Genomic DNA, 20,922 nt, shown 5'->3' with positions numbered 1-20,922 from the left:
CCTTGATCAAGCTTTTCCACCCACTCTGGAATAATCCAGGGGTAATTAGAACTTACCTTCTTTAGCCCAAAAGGAGCCAATTTATCACAACCTATCATGGATTCTGATTCTAAATTACCAAGAGCCCAATTACTAACAGAGGCAGGGAATCTTCTTTGTAATTAAAGCGACTGACTTCTTTGCAGACTCAGTAGCATTTCACTTTTTAATTATGTTCAGTCTGATCAAATGTGAGAAAATTCTTCCTCATTTTATTTTCCTTCCAAAGAACACGATACAACAAACGTTAATCCCAGAGTGATACAAGGCCAGACCTGCAAGGGCCTTCGGCAGGGCTGGACATCTATCAGTGGGTCTTGTCCATTTTATGGGGTCTTAGTGGCTCCTTAAGCTCTAAAGGGAAAAAAGGGACTAATTATTTGTTACATCACATAGTTCACCTAAGGGCTTGCCAAACCTTCCAGCATCTGCTAAGTTGTGACAAGACAGCATTAGATATTTAGATAAACAAAGACTACCGCGGAACAGAACAATTTTGTTTCTTGTGCAGGCAAAGAACAGAGCTGCAGTGTTGGGGATGAAGCAGTGTGTGGAGGTAAACATAAGCAACGTGGGAACAAATCTGTTTTTTCTCACTTAGGTGGTATTAACATGATTATGTGTTGTCAAATTTTGAAAGAGAAAAATAGTCAAAATCAGCTTGAGAGAAGGACACTCTGGAGGATATAAAGGAACATGAGGTCACCAAGCTTTACACAGATTTCCCAAGGGCTGAAAGACAACTGTCTGTCCACCTTGCTTTTAACCTTAAAGACTGGCCAGTCGTGGCTGCCGCAGCCTGTTGACCCGGGGCCTGCATCCTTATCTCCCCTTCCCCTCTCTCCACGTGGTCAGCAGACTGGCGTCCGTTCACTCACTTGAGACGTTCAAAGGTCAAGGTTTTCGCTCAATGAGTATCTTCCAGCAATCTGTGCTCCAGACAACAGTGACTACCCTTTGTCCTGGTATGAACACAGTTGCTCACCGTTTTCCAAACACTTTCACACATAAGCAAAGAGTCTGGGAGCCCTCCAAGATTTTAAAGTTTAGTAAAAAATGAAATTACATAGTAAGCTTTTGAAAAGTTAAAACATCCACATATGTGAGATTGTACCTCTGCCTTTACTGCAGGCTGTTTGTGAAATTCAGGAAGCCCTGCCTTTCCATTCATTAAACAGATAGTCGTTGAGCTCCTCCTAAGGGCAAGGCAGGATGCAAGGTGATGGAGGTGGAGAAACAGGGCTTGTTCCTTGCTCTGATGGGGAAGGCACGTAAGCAGACACCCTCAGCACAGGAAAACACAGAATGGAGGTGCTGTGATGGGATAAACGGGTCACGCTTGTAAGAACAAAGGAAAAGCGCATCCTTCCAATGAAGGAGACACAAACAAGGTCAGGAGGTTGGCAGGTGTCTTGAAGAAACGTCAGTCTTGCTGAGTGGGGGCAGGAACTCCAGGCTTACCAGACATAGCATGGGAATATATGCATGCCACATTCCAAGAACCAGAAACACAAGAAAGAAGAAGCCAGACCAGACACCACAAAGCTGTGACCATTGGGCTAAGAAGCCTGGGCTTTTTTATGAACCAAGGAGGAGCATGAAGGGGAAGTGATCGTCCAGCTGGCTGTGCTGGTAGGGGAAGGTGGGGGCAGATGAGGCTGCTGAAATGATCCACTGAGGGCTGACAGAGCTGGCTGTGGCAACGGGAATGGAAATAAGTGGAGATTCAAGAGATTTGGGGCCGGTACAAACCACAGGGACTTGTAACCATCCTATGAATGGATGAGGAAGGAGGCAAAATAGACTCTGAGCACTATTATATGTGAACACTTGGATGGCGTCTATGGACTGGCCGGCTTTTGCTGTTTAAACATTTACCGTGAGGGCTTCCCTGGTGGCGCAGTGGTTGAGAGTCCGCCTGCCGATGCAGGGGACACGGGTTCGTGCCCCGGTCCGGGAAGATCCCACATGCTGCAGAGCGGCTGGGCCCGTGAGCCATGGCCGCTAAGCCTGCGCGTCCGGAGCCTGTGCTCCGCAACGGGAGAGGCCACAACAGTGAGAGGCCCGCGTACCGCAAAAAAAAAAAAACCCAAAAAACAAAAAAAAATTTACTGTGTTTAAACAGTCACATCCTGCATTGAGCCCTCGTTTTAAGCTCTTCAAACATCCCTGAGATAAGTGGGGGAGTTATTTCAATCCTCCTTTTTACAGATGAGAGAACCAAGACTGGCAAGGCTTAGCCCTAAGCAGGAAACCCAACTAACTCAACTAATTGGTGCAGAGCTGGGACGAAAGATCAGTATAGTCCTCATTGCACAATCCAACGAAACACGAAGATAGCTCAAAACTGTCCTAGCGGCATGTTTCCAGCCTAAGTGGGACAAAGTTCATACAACTTTATATCGTGAGCTGTGTTGTAAGGTGGTTTGTTGATAACGGCCATTCCAAAAGCCAACAGAAAGCTACCAGTATGCTGAATCATTAAAAACATGGATGTGGGCTTCCCTGGTGGCGCAGGGGTTGAGAGTCCGCCTGCCGATGCAGGGGACACGGGTTCGTGCCCCGGTCCGGGAAGATCCCACATGCCACGGAGCGGCTGGGCCCATGAGCCATGGCCGCTGAGCCTGCGCGTCCGGAGCCTGTGCTCCACAAGGGGAGAGGCCACAGCAGTGAGAGGCCCGTGTACCGCAAAAAAAAAAAAAAAAAAAAAACATGGATGTACAGGACTCAAGTCTTACACCTTTTTGAACAAAATACCCTTCACAGATGCTATTTTTAGACTCAAGTTTTCCCAAAATAAAGTTTTTAAAAGAACAATCTGTCTAAAAAGCATGAAAAGAAATTCACTGACAAAGGTTTAGATGTTTTAGGACTTTAATGTCCTTCACACGGTCAACATAAAACACTGACAGTGGATGAGCAATAGAGGAAAAGACTCTTCAGCAAAGATCTTCCCGAACTCACAGCATCACTGGTCAAACACCATAAAGAGAACAGTCACGTGAACAAACGGTAAGGGAAGTTAACACAGATTTTTAGTTTAACAGCATAACTGAAAAACAAAACCAACCAACCAATCAATCAACCGTTCTTCTACCCACTGAAAGGAAAGTAGTGGTGAATCAGGGAGCTTCCAAATCTTGTGAAGCAGCTTAAAAAGGGAAAAGGGAGGGGGAAGGGGAGGCACACAATAGTTGAGAACGTAACACTCTAATGCACAAGGTCAGGGATCCTAACAAATTCTCAAAGTCTCAACATATACCAACAAGAACCGTATTATTAGAAATATAAAGGCACAGAGATATAAATGCATACAGATATAAAGTATTTGGTGTTAAAAACAGACCTTGCTAGATAAACATATAATATGTCACTTTTATCGCTTTATGAGAATAACCGTATAAAGAAAGAATTCAGAAGACCCCACTGCTGTCATCTTGCAAAGGATCAAAATTCAGCACCTAGAGGACCCCACCCACCCTCCATGCTGTGTGTCTGTGTGTCTCTAAAAATAATAACCTGCAATTTGCATATAATTAAACCCATAGGCAGCTTTGAATATGAGATCTAGGCAGAAAAAGTAGCAGCAAAGACTACAGTAGCTGGAATTTGGTAGAAAAGCAAGAGAAGACTTTTTAAAAGCTTCCAGTTCAAGTCAGAATTAAGGTTAAGTTTCAACAGCTTGGGATAGCTGTGGATGTTTTGCTGTTCTCTGAAAAAAGAAGAAAATCTATCATAAGCATGTTCATTCGAGAAAAATACTGTGTTTCTTTAGTTTTTTTAGCCATGCCCAAGTGACTTTCAATTTTGTACATTGTTCAAGGGCAGAGTGTATATTGGTTAGGATGTGCTCATAGCTGGTGCATCTCCAAAAAATGCTTCATGAAGGCTGCCAGCTTCTGGACATCTTCGATGGTGACAGCATTATACAGAGAGGCCCAAATGACTCCCACGGACCCAGAAGAACCACCAATGCAGCCGTTAAGAACAGAAGCATCTGGTTGAGCATCAAGGTGACCCTCCTCCCCGTCACCAGTTCCTGCGAGAGTCACGGCACCTGAGGCCATCGTGTCCACCCTCCCACCTGAAAGCCCCCGCAGGTGGCCAGGAGCATCACACATCTCAGTCATTAGAAAATTCCTTTCCAACGCAGTGAAGGACCGTCACGCTCACATGGAACCTAGGTTAGCTCAACCCTTCGATGAGCCTGCTGTGCAGGGGGCAGGGAGCAGGCAGCTATTCTCATGCGTGAGAACGTACATCTTTCATGGAGCTGACAGAATTAACTACTCTCTCTGACGTTCGGGGGAGCAACAGTGTCTGTTCTTACACTGAACAGGCTGTGCCAGCTGCACCAGAGCTGGGATGGCACCCTTTGTGCTGTCAGAGCAGATTTTCAAAGGAAATTTTGACCAAAGCTCCTAGAAGGTGTGGCCCCACCATGCTCTCAGCCGTGGAATCGTGCTAAGGGGTCTGTAAGCAGCAGCAGGAGAACTCCCATAACAAATGGTCTTTCCCAACTAGTTACAATAACTGCTACTCCAGGATGGGCAGGCTCCTAGATGTGTTTCCTTCAGTGTCTGAAAACTAAACCAATTCTCTGACAAGCTTCTGGATGGGACAAGTACTCACCACCTATGCCCTTTCTGGGAGATGATATTGAGTTCAAGAGCTTTGTCGAGAAATCTTTTTTCTAAAGCATTATCTCCTTTGGTGTTGCCAATGCGGAATGGAATATTCATCCTGCTTCTATTGGGGGCTCCACTGGACATCTGAAAAACATGTCTTTTGTTCCAGCTATTTTTCTGCAATGTGCAACTGCCATTAACAAAGCAACACAAAAGTTTTAAAAACCATTTTCTAGACGCAAACAAGAGATTAAAAAAAAGATCTGTGCCAGGACATTTATAATTTACTTAGGGAGACTACTCTTGCATATAGAACAGTGAGTTAACATTCTCTTATATGACTCATACTTAATTTCCAAAAGTCTCAGTTTCCTCATCTGAATATTGGGAATAATAATAATATCTCCATTTCATACTAGTCATGACAGTTCAGTGGTACAACATATATGAAACTTCCAACCCATGGCAGCCACACAGCAATGTGAATGAGGCCTTTTCTCTACAAGGCTGCAGAGAAAAAAAATAAGTTGGTCCAAATAGTGGCTGTAAGATTTAAAAATAATGAGCAGCAGCTTTCAAAGCACTTAAAACACTGTACTGTCCCAAGCTGTGTGACCTTGAACAGGTTACTAAATCTCTCTGTTGTGCCTCTCTGATATGAGGACTAAATGGCCACAAATTCTCTGCAGCCCTCCCAGCAAGAGGTGGGTTGTAGTGCTCCACACCTTTTGAATCTGGGCTGGCCTTGTGGACTTGCTTTGACCAAGAGACTGCAACAAGAGTGACGCTGTGCAACTTCCAAGCTGAGGCCTCAAGGGGTATGCAGCTTCTATACCTGCCCTCTTAAAACATCACTGCCATGTAAGCAAGCCCGAGCTAGCCTGCTGGAAATAACAGGCCCAGCCCACAGCCAGCACCAGCTGCCAGACAGATGAGGGGGGCCATTTAGACTCTAGGTGGATCACCAGATGACTTTGGTTGAATAAGTGATCTCAGATGAGACCAGCAGAAAAAACCACCCCACTGAGCCCAGCCTGACCTGCTGACTGAAAAGAATCCTGAGCAAAAGAAATGGCTGTGGTTTTAAGTCACTGTCTTGAAGTGTTCTATGATGCAAAAGTAGATAACTGATAAAATTCAGAACAGCATCTGGAACACATTCAATGCTATGTAAATATCTACTGAAGTCAATAAATTTGTCTTTTTATTCTCAGCACCTTGCACAGGGCTCATACAGACTCTCAAAAATGAATGGGTCAAGTTTCATCTAGGATACGTTAGTATTGGACTTCAGTTTCTGATTTGGAAAGTAAGCCAAAATTATCTTCCACTGACAACCAAAGGAGACAAACAGAAGAAGAGCTGACATGCTATTCTGGATTACAAGGAAAATATGTAATAACTCTCTCCATTTTCTCAAGCACATCTTGTTTTATTCTTCCACTTCTACAGGGTGGGATTCATTAAAAGTAAACAACAAAGAAAAGCAGTGTGAGGAAGTCCCCATTAAAAGCTATGCTCGTCCCTCAGGGCACACACATAATTCCTGGTAAAGTTGATAGGAGTCAAGTGCACATTGACAGACAGACGAGACACAAGCAGGGAAACCAAGTATCTGGTAATAGGCTTTGAGCCTGAATTCTGGGACCCCCTTTGCACAGGTAGTAGGTATCCTGGTTGACATTTACATTAAAAATTTAGTGTCTACCCTCTTTGATATTCTGCTGCCTCAGGTTCCCCAGGCGGCAGTCCAATTATAGAGCTGGAGCAGCAAAACGGACACGTGATTTAAGGGGAAAAATATTAAAAAGGGGAAGAATTAGAAACCTGGATTTACAAAGAATCTGTATTTACAGTCGTCCCCCCCACATTTATCCATACTACTGTGAACTTAGGTGGTACCATGACAGCAACAATGTCGTAACAAGTAGAAACTGAAGATTAAATTTGCATGGTGCCCGAGAGTGTCCCTGGTGTGGGGCTGAGGGAAGGAAGAAAAAGATGAAGGGGAATTGGCTGCTCCCAACCTAGCAAGACGGCTGTGGAGGGAATTCAAATTCCACAGGACAAGCGCTGTGGAAGCACAGAACTGAGCAAGTAACTCTGACGGAGAGAAGGTTGAAGGTTTCAGAGGAAGGGAGGTGGGAGGGGTCAGGACAGGGGAGACGAAGGAAGGGCATCTGGCAGAGAACTGTCTCTGCCAAGGCATGGGGGACCCCAGCAAGTTCTCTGCAGTATCTGGGGTGCTGGGTGCCTGGCTGGGGGCAGGACTGCAGACTGCGGAGGGTCTGTGTATGCTGTGATGCAACTATCTAATTTCTGTTTAAATGAATTATCAATGCTTCAATCAGTCAATTAGACAAAAAGTCAGGTCAGACTTTAAAATTGTCTAATTTAAAATGCAATTCTCAAGTAAACATGGACCAGTTGCTGGACTTTTCCACCAATCTGTCTTTCCCCCTGCCAGTGGCTTTATATGTTGATAGTTCATATGTTAACATTACATTTTATTAATGTTAACATATATGTTTAAAATGTTTCATCTATCCTTCTGCACTAACTTTTTCAGGCGAACACTGAACTGACTTCTAGATATTTACTAATTTTTGTGACTACTGCGTATGGGATCTTTCCTTCTTTTTTATTGTTATTTCTGGAGAATGGGAAAGTAACTGACTTTTACATATCTAGACATAACCGATCACAATTCTGAACATGATCATTTCTAGTTTTTCCACTGATTCCTGCATTTTGAAAAAACAGTCATTATCATCTGTGATTTTTATTGTCTCCTTACTAAAGGCTCTGGAACCAGTCCCCCGACTCTCCCCATGTTCTTATCCTGCCTGATCCCACTTCCCTGCTGCACATGACCCTAACCTGTCTGCGCTGCTGTAAAACACTGTCTGTTCACAGGGTTGTGAAGATAATAAAATGTATTAATATCTGTAAAGCGCCAAGGGCTCTGCATATTTTATTTTATTTTGGGGTTGTCACTAGACACATCACATACTTCCCTCTCTTTCCTAAGGCCTGGATCCCCATGAAAGTGAGAAAAGGTGACCTCAGATATGGATTTGATCACTTCAACAGCTTTATCATATTAAAATTAATATCATTAATATCTAATGCATATTAAACACTATGTGTCAGGAACATCCTAGATGTGTTCCATAAGAACCACAAATAATATTAACAGCTACCATTAAGGAAATAATTAACTGTTAAGGCTATTTTAATTTTAGCACATCGGAAAACATAAGGGGTATAAGTTCTAGTAGCATTAAAAAAAAGAAAAAGTTACCAATTCTAATAGTAGCTTTTTTTCGACCACTTCCCAAAATTATAGTTCTCTTTTTCTGTCTAGCAGCTTTAGATGGTTCCTTCACCGATGGAGAAGTTATCCACCGGTACTGAGAGAGAAATAATAAATATGCCATTTAAGTCACAGGTAATCTATGAGGGTTTGATCTTCATTGGAAATTAAGATACTTTAAGTTAATAAAGGTTTTCAATCTGCATTTCTGGGAACCTAAATTAAAGCATCACACAACATTTTCAAAAACAGAAAAGCCATTTCATGTGACTAAAAACTTAGTTTTAAGATGGCAGAAAGTACCTTGATAATATTCTTTTAAGAAAGAAAAAAAACAAGCCATTAAAGAGAAATTCTTCCGAAAGAACTAAAACATGTTATATACCTCTGACTTGGCACTCCTTCCATCTGGAGGACTTTTTTGATAACTGCTTTTATCACAGAATGATCTAGATAAAATAAATTGAAGTTAGAGTAATTATTTCCCAATGAGTGGCTATTTCCATTTAAAACCAAAAGCCAACTAATTACTGCTTTTCCCATAAAATTAAATATGAAATCTATATTATGTAATTATACACTTATTTCCCCCTTTGTGTATTCTAATTTCTTCCTCAGAAACCTAAGATGCCACCTTGCAGACTGCCCCAGTGGCTACTATTTTGGCAGCAGCAAAGGTCAACTTTAAACATTTTGCATCTAAAGAGGCTTTGGACACCTTTGGATAGAAAGTATAGTCTGAGCACTGTCCAGACACTTAGATACCTAAAGGGCATCCAAGATAACAAACCAAAGTCCTGATATTCCCTCAAAAGCTGCTCCCCATCAGCCCCCTTCTTCTAAGTGATACCACCCAGTTGCACACATAATCATCAACGATTTGTCTCCTTGTTACTATTTCCTTCATACCCCACATCTAATCTATCTGCAAGTCTTGTTAGCTACACCCTCAAAACACAACCTGAATTAAACTGCTTTTCACTTGGTCCAAACTTCCAACCTAAGCTAGTCCATAAACATCTCTTTATTTGGACCACTGTGAGAGTCTCCTAACTGGTCTCCCTGCTTCTCTTCTTTATCCCCCCAAGTCTATTCTCTATACCAGGTCACCTTATTGAGATACTATTTGGATCATGCCTTTTTCCACTTCAAAACCTTCTACTCGTTTAGAATAATCCACATCTTTACTCCAGCCTTCAAGACTTTACAAAAGCAGACCCCTGGCTAGCTCCTTGACCTCATGTCATACCACACTCTTCTTCACTCAGTACTCTGGCCATGTTGGCCTCCTTGCTTTCCCTTAAATACTCCACCCACCTACATGACTGCATATGCATTGCCGCCTTGTCCTGGAATGTGCTTACTCCAGTTCTTCCATGGCTTGCTCCTCTCTTCATTCAGGTCTCCATTCAAATGCCACTTCTCCAGTGAAGCTGTGCCCTAACAAACTTATCCAATGGAGTCCTACCTGCCACCCCCCACTCTCCTTACATTAAGGTATTTTTCCACTTCCTACTGTCTAAAATTATATTACTTATCTCTTTACTCATTTCTATCTGAACTACTTCATTAGAATGTAAGCTCCATGAGGGCAAGACTTTTGTCTGTCTGGTTCACTGCTTTATCCCTAGTGCCTAAACCCGTATCTGGCACACAGAAGGTATTAAAAAAATTACTTGTGGGCTTCCCTGGTGGTGCAGTGGTTGGGAGTCCGCCTGCCGATGCAGGGGACGTGGGTTCGTGCCCCGGTCCGGGAAGATCCCACATGCCGCGGAGCGGCTGGGCCCGTGAGCCATGGCCGCTGAGCCTGTGCGTCTGGATGACTGTGCTCTGCAACTGGAGAGGCCACAACAGTGAAAGGCCCGCGTACCGCAAAAAAAAAAAAAAAAAAAAAAAAAAAAAAATTACTTGTGAAACTGACAAATGAATAAAGTATTCCTTGCAAAAATTCAGAGGTTGCACAAGAAGGAAATAATGCTCTTGGTGGAAGCAGGCTTAGTATCTAGGTTCACCTCTATTCAGAGTAGAGATAAGAACAATTTACAAGTATAACTCACTTTAATTAGTACATTATCTGCTAAAAACATAAGGGAGTGCAACATTAGAAAAGTACAGTTGATGCTTGACAACATGGGTTTGACCCTCGCGGGTCCACTGACACATGGATATTTTTTAGTAAATATGTACTATAGTCCTACACGATCCACCGTTGGTTGAATCCACAGATGTGGAACCACTGACGATAAACTTATACCCAGATTTTCAACTGCGTAGGGGTCTGCACCCCTAACCCCCAAGTTGTTCAAGGGACAATTGGGACAATTGTATACGATGAGGAAAGTTAAACACATTAAGTTTTAAAAATTGTCAATATGTGAACAAATTCTTTTTGTTTTGCTATGTGTTTATCAATTAAAAAAAGTGACCGCATACCAACAAGTGGATTTTTTCTTATATCCAGAATGAGCAGAGCTCTATTTGGTTTCAAGGGTCTTTAGTAAAGCCTTCGCTCCTTCATTGGTGAGGCCACACTGCTGCAGATCAAGTGCTGTTGATAAAAGACAAAAGGTCACTTGCTAACTCTATACAGATTTAACATAGAGACAACTCTCATTTTCTCACGTGTGGAAGAGTCCTGCACAAGACAAGTCATGGCAGGTTTGTAATTTTGGGTATGGAAAAAAACAGAAACATATATGCACACACATAATGCATAATCCAATTTAAAAACCTCTTCTTGGATGTGCAATGATAACCCTGCCTTTAGTACCAATAAATCATCCAACATATTTTACAATTACAGAACTGAAGAATTACTGTATATAACCTATGAGCAAAAAACATCACAAAATGAATCTCAGTTCATAATTAGCAACGGCGGCAGTGGCAGTGTAAACCTTACAAGCAAAAACTGGTGGAGCTCAGAAATGCACTGCATTCTTTTGATCGTGATCTTGAGCTCCAAATCACACATGAAACTAGTTAAAAGGGGAAAACAAAAATAGAAGAAATGTAATAACTGTTAGTTTTAGAACAAAAAAGACAAGTCTAAGAGGATACAAATAATAATAAATTCGAAGAATGTGTGAATAGAGAATACATACTAAAAACCTATCATGAAAGTATGATGGTCAAGAACTCTCTCCGTAAAAGGTCAGACAAAAATCAGAACAAATGATCATGAATTCTAGTCGTTCTGGGGCTGAGCAACACTCATTTAAACAAAAGGGATCATCACAAATGTTAAAAAATGTTAAAAAATATTACATGAAAGGAAACTACCATGAGTTTTTTTTTTTAAGTGTTGTGTGGACCATTACATTAAAATAACTGGAGTCTTTCAACACCCCACGACACACGGAAATAGAAAGTCAGACATATGGATCTGACAGGATATGATACAACCCTTACAAACTCTCACTACAGAAGAATGGACACAGGGTATAATTAACCAACTAGCCAAATTAATACAAACAGCCAGTAAACCTCACCAGTAAATCAAGGGAATACAAAATAAAACAACATGTGGTTATTCTCCTATCAGATTAAGCCAAGACTCTGTAATAAAAGCCTTTAAAAAGTCTATACCCGGGCTTCCCTGGTGGCGCAGTGGTTGAGAATCCGCCTGCCGATGCAGGGGACGCGGGTTCGTGCCCCGATCCGGGAAGATCCCACATACCGTGGAGCGGCTGGGCCCGTGGGCCATGGCCGCTGAGCCTGCGCGTCCGGAGCCTGTGCTTCGCAACGGGAGAGGCCACAGCGGTGAGAGGCCCACATACCAAAAAAAAAAAAAAGTCTATACCCTTTTGATCCAACAACTCTCTTTCTAAGAATTTAACCAAAAGAAATAGAGATATAGGTAAGGATATATATCAGAGTACTATTTGTAACTGAAAAACTGGACATAGCTTATATACAAGAATGGATAAGCTATGTGTACGGTGGCATATTCATATAATGGAACACTGAACAGTCACAAAAAATGATGCAGTAGATGCAAATTTACTGACTTGCTAAGATGCTCATACTAAATTAACTGAAAAAAGTTACAAAATTTGGAGTAATCCTACTTGCATAAAAAAGGGAGAGGTACTCATTTTTGTAGTTTTACAGTTTTTAAAAGTGCTACAAGCCAGTGTTTGTGAGAGGCAGGCTTCACATCCACTGTTGGGGTGGACTACAAATTGGCATAGCATTTCTGGGTGGTAATTTGGCAATGTGTATGAAAAGTCTTAAAAATATGTCACACTTAGTCATTCCACTTCTAGTACCTTATTCTACAGAAGTAATCCCGATGGACACAGAGATGTATATACAATGTATTCACATTGTTTCTGACAGGGAAAAATAAACTGTCTAAATCTAATTGCAAAGAATTGATTAAACTATGGGACATCAATACGATGGAATACTACATGATACATCATTAAGTGAAAAAAGCAGGAATATGAAATAGCAAGTATACTACAATTCTATTTTTGTAATCCCTAAGTGTACAAATATATTTATAGAAAAAAAAAGACTGAAAGTATATACACCAAAATGAACAGTGATTATGTCTGGGTATTAAGATTATAGGTAATTGTTCTCTTGTTACTCTGTATTTTCTGTAAAGAATATATGCAACTCTTAGAGAAAGTTTAAAAGCAACATAAAAGCTATCAGGAAAATGAGGCTTAAAAAAATTCCTATCACAACAGTATCATGCCAAAAGCTAAGCATATATCATATTAAAAATTCAATATTTTCAATTTTAGAATTTACCTCTAAGCCATAAATCCTCACTAAGAGATTCTGCCAAAGCACTGGCACCCAGGTCACCAATGAGTGTGTTGCAGTTCAGAGTGATGCGCCTCAAACCAGCCATAGAGTCAAGGTCTCCTGGAAAGAAGACTCTCAGCCCAGGTTTCTTCGTGCCTTCTGATAGTCTGATATTTCAAAGATTTAATGGGATGAAATTAAGATGCTTGAATAAGGAAACAGGGTGTGCCTACTGAGTATGGCTTATTATGTCAGAGATTTACACACACACATATCAAGCATATATGCCAGGAGCATCAACCTGAGAAATTAAACAGTCAGTTCTGGTTTTTCGAGTCCAGTGACCCAGATTCTAGTCGGTCAGTGATTAGATTCTAGCCACTGGATGTCCTGTTTTTGAACACTTATGTAAAGTTGGACAACTCAATTACAGTCTATGAATTATTTTCATTATGTTCTAAGTCAGGGAATTGGTTCTAAATTCTATCTTTGCTGATTTCACCATTCTGTCCTCCAATGGCCTCCAAACACCTGACTGCGCAAACCATAAGAAAACTTTTTAATATGCATCTTATTTATTAACAAATCATATACACAAAGTTCCATACATATAATTTATGTACATTATAAACTACACAGATTTTTAAAAAATAATACAAAGGTAAAAACGTTCTAATATTTTCTTTTCCTAACTCCTAAGGCATTATTTTATTTTACTTATTTTTTAAAAAAATTATTTATTTATTTATTTGTTTGTTTGTTTGTTTGGCTGTGCCGGGTCTTTAGTTGCTGCATGCCAGACCTTTTAGTTGTGGCATGTGGGCTCTTAGTTACGGCATGCATGTGGCATCTAGTTCCTTGAGCAGGGATCGAACCCAAGCCCCCTGCATTGGGAGTGCATAGTCTTAACTGCTGGACCGCCAGGGAAGTCCCAAGCATTATTTTAAAAACTATATTTACAAAATGGATACACATGATACCTAGGGTATGCACACAAGCTTTAGAGGCCTGGACTATGCAGAGCCAGTTTGATGTGCCTTGGGAAGATAATGGTTTGACATCTAAGCACAAGTACTGTCTTAAAGACATTCAATTCTTTATATTCATAAAGTAAATTTTGGTAACAGGGAACACTGACTGTAAATGAAAAAAGTCTTATTACATTCTTGAAAAAATAAAAGACTCAAAGTGCCTTTGACACTCTAAAAGGAAAATCATTAGTGTCATTTTTCTATTAACAATAACTTATAAAAGCTCCAAGCAGAATCAACAGCAATCACTTACACAGTGCTTAGTATGTGCCAAGCACTATTTATACAAATGAGTTCATTTAAACCTCATAATGAGGCATAGAGGTTAAGTGATTTGCCCATGGTCACTAGCTATGAAATGGGAGAAAGGGAATTTGAACCTAGGCCATTTGGCTTCGGCACCCAAGTTCTTGACTGTTTTCTACCTCAGGGGTCAATAGACTTGCCCTGTATAGGTTCAAAGAATTTTTCAATTTTTAAAATCTAAATTTAAACATTTCCAGATTTGTGGGCTTTACAGTTTCTGTTGCAACTACTCTACCCCACCGGCGTAGGGTGAAAGTAGCCATAACTACCATGTAAACAATGGGTGTGACTATGTTCCAAAAAAACTTTCTTTACAAAACCAGGTGACGGGCTAGATCTGGCCCACCAGCCATAGTTTACCTATCTCTGATCTGCACCAGCGAACTATTAAAAAGGCTTCATGTCAAATTATTAAATAACGTTAGGCTGAAATATAGTAATTATAACCACTGTAAAGTTGTTAAGGCATTATTTTAAAAACTATATTTACAAGTTGCTGATGTACTGATTTTTATTAGTTTAAAAACTATAGCAGCTAATAAACACTTGATTCATTTAAGTCTTGAAGACTATAATGGCATAGTTTCTTCACAGTATTACAATAAATGTTTTCAGTAACTAAAAATACATAAAAGTATTATTATGTATTATATATTAAATCTCTTATTTCTAAAATTAAGTGGACTGTCTTTACTAAATGGTAGAATCCAAAACTGAAAACTGGTCATATTCTTTTAGCAAAATGAAAGCTGCACTCACATGTATCAAAAGACAAAAATTAACTGCCATCTATATCAATATATTAATGTGCTTCAATCACATGTTTTCATGAAAGTTTAAACATAAAATCACCTTTAAGATCTAGGCCATGTGATCTGCTCCTTGCCATGTCAGATTACACCCCGTGAAGTTTACTTAACTTAAGTGTGATAGAATTCTTTATACCTTGACAAATAACTAAAGGGAAAAAAAAAAAACCACACACACAATAAGATGAAGAGCCTATACATCTGTCAATCTTAACTTATTTGCTTTTCTTCAATTGGAGGTTTATAGCCACATTCTTAAAATCATTAATTACAATCTTCCCAAACAGGTAATTGACGAACAGATGCATTCTAAAACTTGTCAGTAACAAAGTGTTATTCCAGTTTACAGCAACAGATTAATTCTATTTAGATACTAAAACTGAATACACTGAATACTGCAAACTTTATTCCCAACCACTCAGCAAAGTACTACATACCTTTTCAGATATAGGAAAAAAAAGAAAAAAAGAAAAAGCATAAGATTCTTCCTATTTTCATTTCTAAAGATACACCCCAATCTTGATTATCAATCAGCGATTTAAACGTCAACTATAAACCCAGTATTTTATTAGGTGCTATGCAGTATACTAGAGCAATATAAGAGAGAGGACCTCAAACCCTCTGTTCCCTCAAATTGAAAGGCAGGCTTCCTGACCCCTCCAGACTGCTACTGGACACAGGGAACACACACTAATGTTTCAGGACCCCAACCAACAGTCACCTGCTTTGTGATTACTTCCATGACACACCCCTACTAACACCACTGAGTATGCTGCTCCTATGGGACGTTACATATATTTCCTATTTTAACACATACCACAGTGCATCATAATTATGATTGCAGATAGATGTTCTAACAATTTAAAGAGAATGATGACTTTTTTGCTCTTTACATCTTGCTATTTCCCTTCCCATAATACTTCTTGAAGAGAAACCATAAAAATATAGACGAACACAAAAAAACAGAAAATATACAAAATGTGCGGTTTGTGGCTTAACACAAACTTAAGTAAAATTAGTTGTGACAGTATCCAGCATGACAAACTTTCATGGTACAAGTGAGAATGGACCAAGGTTTGAGCAGGTATAGGAGACAATCCAGGCATGAACAACACCAAGAAAAGGTAGACAGGAAGTAACATGGTGTGTAGGAATGAACAACACCAAGAAAAGGTAGACAGGAAGTAACATGGTGTGTAGGAAATCATGAAACCAGCCTGATGGGAAGAGACTTAAACAAGATTGAACCTCACTTTCTAAACCTCCAACTCCAATTGGACAATTCGCAGGACACAGGTGCACCAAAGTGGCCAATCTATTCAATCCCTTTAATGTGGAGGAAGAGTTTAAAATTTTACTGGTTTAGTTTGCCCCAAAAGCAACTATCAAATGTTGGCAGGACACAGTGAAGGCTTACCTTTGTTAACATAGTTAAGTCTCTCTCTCTCTCAGAACTAGCCCACTTAGCTCCAGGTTCCTTAGCGCACCCGACACACTTACACAACATTTAAGAGCTTTACACAACTGGAAGGTCACATCTTTATTTCTTATCGCAGGAACACGACTTCTGTAAACTTTATTTCTGCCAGAACCTAAAGCAAAATTATTGTAAAATTAGTGATTTAAACCATACATTTTATCATCATTAAAAAGCATCTAAAAAAAAAAAAGCATCTGCTCTGCTAAGGATTAGAAACGACTCCTGCCCTTAACGCCTTCATTAAGGAGGGACATGTATAAACTAAAAATTTCAATCACATGAGATAAAGAACCATAACCTTTATGCACAGAGGTTCCTATGGAGGTAAAAAGTTATATTAAGTGACGGCTTCATGATAACCCTGAAGTACAATCTAGAAAGATGAGACTACGCAGAGTTGGAGGAGGAAGTGCCTTAACTGCAGAGGGAGCACCTGTGCAAAGACACTCAAGCCTAACAACTGCTGCACACTGTAAATACTGCAGGTGGGGATGACTAAAGGCCAGGGGTCCCAGTGTGAGAAGAGACATAAATGAAAATAGAGATGTTGGCCGAAGCAAGCCTGGGAGAGAGCATGGCTTGTATCCCACAGGTGATGAGGCCTGGGGCTACCACTGGCTGAGTAAGGGTGCCTCCGCTGATTAGAAAAAGGTGCCCCGCTGCTGAAGGACCAATTAGATAAAGGGAGTGATCACAAAAAGCTCCCCTTCCTCAGGGCCAAAGAGCCCCATGAGGCTGGGCCAAGCACAGTTCAGACTCATGCCTCCGTGCAGAGCACACGCTGGGCGGCTAGTATACACTAACTCTGTGTGGACAAGCCATTAGCAGCATTATTTTAGGCGTATCTTTTCATGTTAGCAGATCACTCAACCCGAGTAGGCAGATGAACTTAGAGGAACTGAGCCCAGGAGCTGTGAAACCACCCAGGAGCTTCTGCCATAGTTTCTGCCAGGCAAAATGTAATATGGATGAAGAAGCAAATTTAGGAGGAGGTCAAAATCACAAGCTAGACCCACTGGATGCAAGACATAAAGAAGGTTCAGTGAAGGAACTCTGAAGAGAATGGGCTCTGCAATAAATTTTTCTTACATTCAATGTAAAACATTAGGCAAAATTAAGTACAGTGGCCTTTAAGGTCCCTTCCAGCTCTAATTTCTTTTGATTTCTAACTTATTACTCTGGTTAAGTAAAGTCCCTTCAGAGATACAGAACAGTTCTTACACCTGAATGGGATGCAAAGAATAATCTGACTTCTCTTCACCAGGGGATGAGTTGAACTGTCCTTGCAGAAGAGATAACAGATGATGTGAACGCCAGATCCTAGAAAAGGGCCAGGCACACGATAAGTATTCAGCTTTTTGAAAACAAATGAACAATCGTTTCCTCTCCTAGATCTTCACAACCTTCCTCTGCTGGCTACTTTCTCTCACATTATAAACATCCTCAAATATACCCACTTAAAAAACTCTCAGACCTATGATTCTTTGGACCTTCTTGTGGATAACCTAAGTCTCTACCATGCCTTCAAACACCTGTCCCCACCAAAAGCCCAGGTCTGTACCTTGGGTCCAGACCTGTCTATCAGGCCCCTCTAAAGCACTGAAGATTAAGTAAGATCCTCTCGCCACCTCCATTCCCTTTCTACTGTGCTCTGTATCTCACAAAAAGATGCAGCTGTAAACTGTCACCCACGCTTGCTGCCCTCCCTTTTCTAACTGGTCACCAGGCCTCACCCATTCTCTCTCAGATGTGCAAAATCCAGTCCCACCTTTTATAACTTAAGTGTGACACTTAGATTACAATTCACCCTGCACCCAATCAACTGCCTTGCACATGGAGGTCCGAGTGAGCCTCTAAACCAGAATCCCATTTCACTGTTCTTTGGTGTTTCCCACAGCCTTCAGGATAAACATCCAAAGTTCTGACATGACAAAGAAGGCCCCTTTCTGTTTGTCCCCACTAGGTTTCCAGTATCAACTTTCATTTCTTTCCCAAAAACCTGAGTTCCAGTTCTGTACCTCAGTTTTGCCATATTTTCTTACAAGTTCTCAAACTCTGACACACACTGCTCCCTCCTGCCACCCCAGGAGCTTCTACATATCCTTAGAAAGGATGGCACCTCCTCCAGGAAGCCTACCCTGAACTTTCCCTTCCAAGATTCTGTGCTCTGCAAAGGGGAAAGGTGGGGGGGGAGGGATAAATTAGGAGTTTGGGATTAACATATACACACGACTATATATAAAATAGATAATCAACAAGGACCTACTGCATAACACAGGGAACTCTACTGCGTATCCTGTAACAACCTGTATGGGAAAAGAATCTGAAAAAGAATGGATATAGGGGCTTCCCTGGTGGCGCAGTGGTTGAGAGTCTGCCTGCCGATGCAAGGGACGCGGGTTCGTGCCCCGGTCCGGGAGGATCCCACATGCTGCGGAGCAGCTGGGCCCGTGAGCCATGGCCGCTGGGCCTGTGCGTCCGGAGCCTGTGCTCCGCAACGGGAGAGGCCACAACAGTGAGAGGCCCGTGTACAGCAAAAAAAAAAAAAAAAAAAAGAATGGATATATGTATAAGTGAATCACTTTTCTGTACACCTGAAACTAACACAATATTGTAAATCAACTATACTCCAAAATAAAATAAAAATTAAATTAAAAAAAAAAAGATTCTGTGTTCTGTAGCACCAGAACCCACTTCTTCCAGAGTACTGACTACTGTGCTTGTGTTTACTTGCCGCCCAGTAGAAGGGGAGATTACCTAGGGCAGAAGCATCGTCTCCAGCAGCCCTTGGTTCTGACAACTCATTCAAGTGCCAGGATACTTTACACACATAACCTGCTTAATTAATTCTAAGAACCCACAGAAAGAGTGGTTTTTAATGTCATTTTACAAGTGTGGGGATTGTAGTGCAAAAGTAACCTGCCCAGGCCACAGAGAGCATAAACCCTGTAATTTAAACCCTAAGCTGCCTTCACACCGGTGCTCTTTCCACTATATGAAACGACTATTGAAAAAAAGATTTTTTTTCCCGAGCCCTGTTTTAACGGAAAGGAAATGAAGCTGGGATATATCAATTTCCTAATCGCTTTGGTCTGTACCAGACAAAGTCATTCAACAGACCAGGTAACATCTGTGGAACAATTAACGATGCTCCAAACTGTGCTAAGTGTTCTACATTGTAGAGTCTACAAGCATTAACAGTGAGTCCATGCAACCGCCACAGAGAGCGGGTCCTGTTAAGCCCATGATACAGATGACAACACTGAGACCTAGAAGCTTTAGGGCACTCGGCCGGGGTCACGGAGCTGGTAGGAGTCCTAGGCCGCACGCCCCGTCTAGTGCACGCAAACCCGGGCACTGGTTGCCGGTTCTAGTGCCCACCCTCCACCTTGCACCATCTAAAACCCCGCTTCACAGCGCCCACACGAGAGACCACGGAAGCGGGAACTACAAACCTGTCTCGCCAAGCCGTGGCTGGAAGAAGCTGTGGATACAGATCAGGGGCAGACGGTGCTCAGGAGCGGCGCCCAGTCAACCCCGCGGAGGCTGTCTGCGTTAAAGTCCAGCAGGCTCTCCCGCAGGGAGGCGCGCACGGCGGGCAGAGGCACCGAATCCTGCAACGCGCACAGGTCCTCACAACGCCAGAAGAAGTTGGCCGCTCTGTCGCGGCGCAGCTTCACCGAGTGATCATGGCCCGAACGCGGCCTGGCTGCGGATACGATGCCCACATCTGCCTGGGGGCCACGGCTCGCCTCCCAGCCCCTTGGGCGCCCACCGCCCGGCGGCTGCGGCCCAGCAGCATGCGCAGGAACGGCGTCGCAGCCAGAAGACGCAGTTCCACCGGCTCCAGCTAGGCCCGCCCCTTGATGCCGCGCTCCAGCTCCGCCTCCAGCCCTCAACTGCCTCCACGCCGCCGGGCTGAAATTGAAGCCGGCGTGCGGCCCCGTGGGGGCGGGGCTCGAGGACGTCAGCGAACTCGCCGTGCGTCACCACGCAGCCCCGCCTCCCAAGGGGACGCGGCCTGAGGAGCAGGGGCGGGAGCTCCGAGACTAGGGCGGTGCGACAGGTAGGAGGTGTGGAGAATTTGGGGTTTCCAAAAAGCGTTTGCTGACTCATCCAAACAAAAGTGAGACATGGTTGTATCAGCGCATTTTAAAAGTAGTTAAACTCCCGATAAGTGTCTGTGCTCGCCCCGCCCAGGAGAGAGCGTGCACTCTGTGAGGGACACGTGAAAAGTTGAATGAACGTCTGCCTGTGGTCCGTTACCTGGTGCACGGCTGTGTGAATTTCTGCGGAGAGCTCTTAATTTCTGTAGTTTCTACTGACTTGACACGGTGGTTGGCAAACGGTGACATGTTCCATGCATTCAGGACATGATCGTGGTTACTAATAATCACTTTGTTTTGTACTGACACCTCCACAGAGAATTTACTACTGAATATCCACTTTACAGAAGAGAAACTGAGGCATAGGAAGTGAAGTGACTGAGTAAGAGGAAGGACTCAGACGACTGGTGTTAGTAAATTAACCCTGCAAGGAGGCCGTTAGCCTG

General features: G+C 42.2%; 1 long non-coding RNA gene across 4 annotated transcripts; it reads right to left on the bottom strand.

Moving 5' to 3' along the window:
* Positions 1 to 2,904: 2,904 nt before the first annotated feature.
* LOC307189959 lies at positions 2,905 to 20,193 on the bottom strand. Of its 4 annotated transcripts, none has more exons than XR_013829329.1 (10): positions 19,826 to 20,193; positions 17,592 to 17,690; positions 16,308 to 16,482; positions 14,934 to 15,038; positions 12,748 to 12,911; positions 10,417 to 10,531; positions 9,660 to 9,819; positions 8,369 to 8,432; positions 7,972 to 8,080; positions 2,905 to 4,811 (listed from the first exon to the last, which is right to left on the bottom strand). It is a non-coding gene; the product is annotated as an uncharacterized lncRNA (long non-coding RNA). The 4 variants fall into 4 exon arrangements; XR_013829331.1 differs by lacking the exon at positions 14,934 to 15,038 and having other exon boundaries at positions 2,905 to 3,751; positions 4,672 to 4,811; XR_013829330.1 differs by lacking the exon at positions 14,934 to 15,038.
* Between the last annotated feature and the right edge of the window lie 729 nt (positions 20,194 to 20,922).

Source organism: Stenella coeruleoalba (assembly GCF_951394435.1).
Source record: "Stenella coeruleoalba genome assembly, chromosome: 8".
Taxonomy (NCBI): domain Eukaryota; kingdom Metazoa; phylum Chordata; class Mammalia; order Artiodactyla; family Delphinidae; genus Stenella; species Stenella coeruleoalba.
The sequence above is the reverse complement of the archived record's forward strand: the minus strand, read 5'-3'. Positions and strand labels throughout refer to the sequence as shown.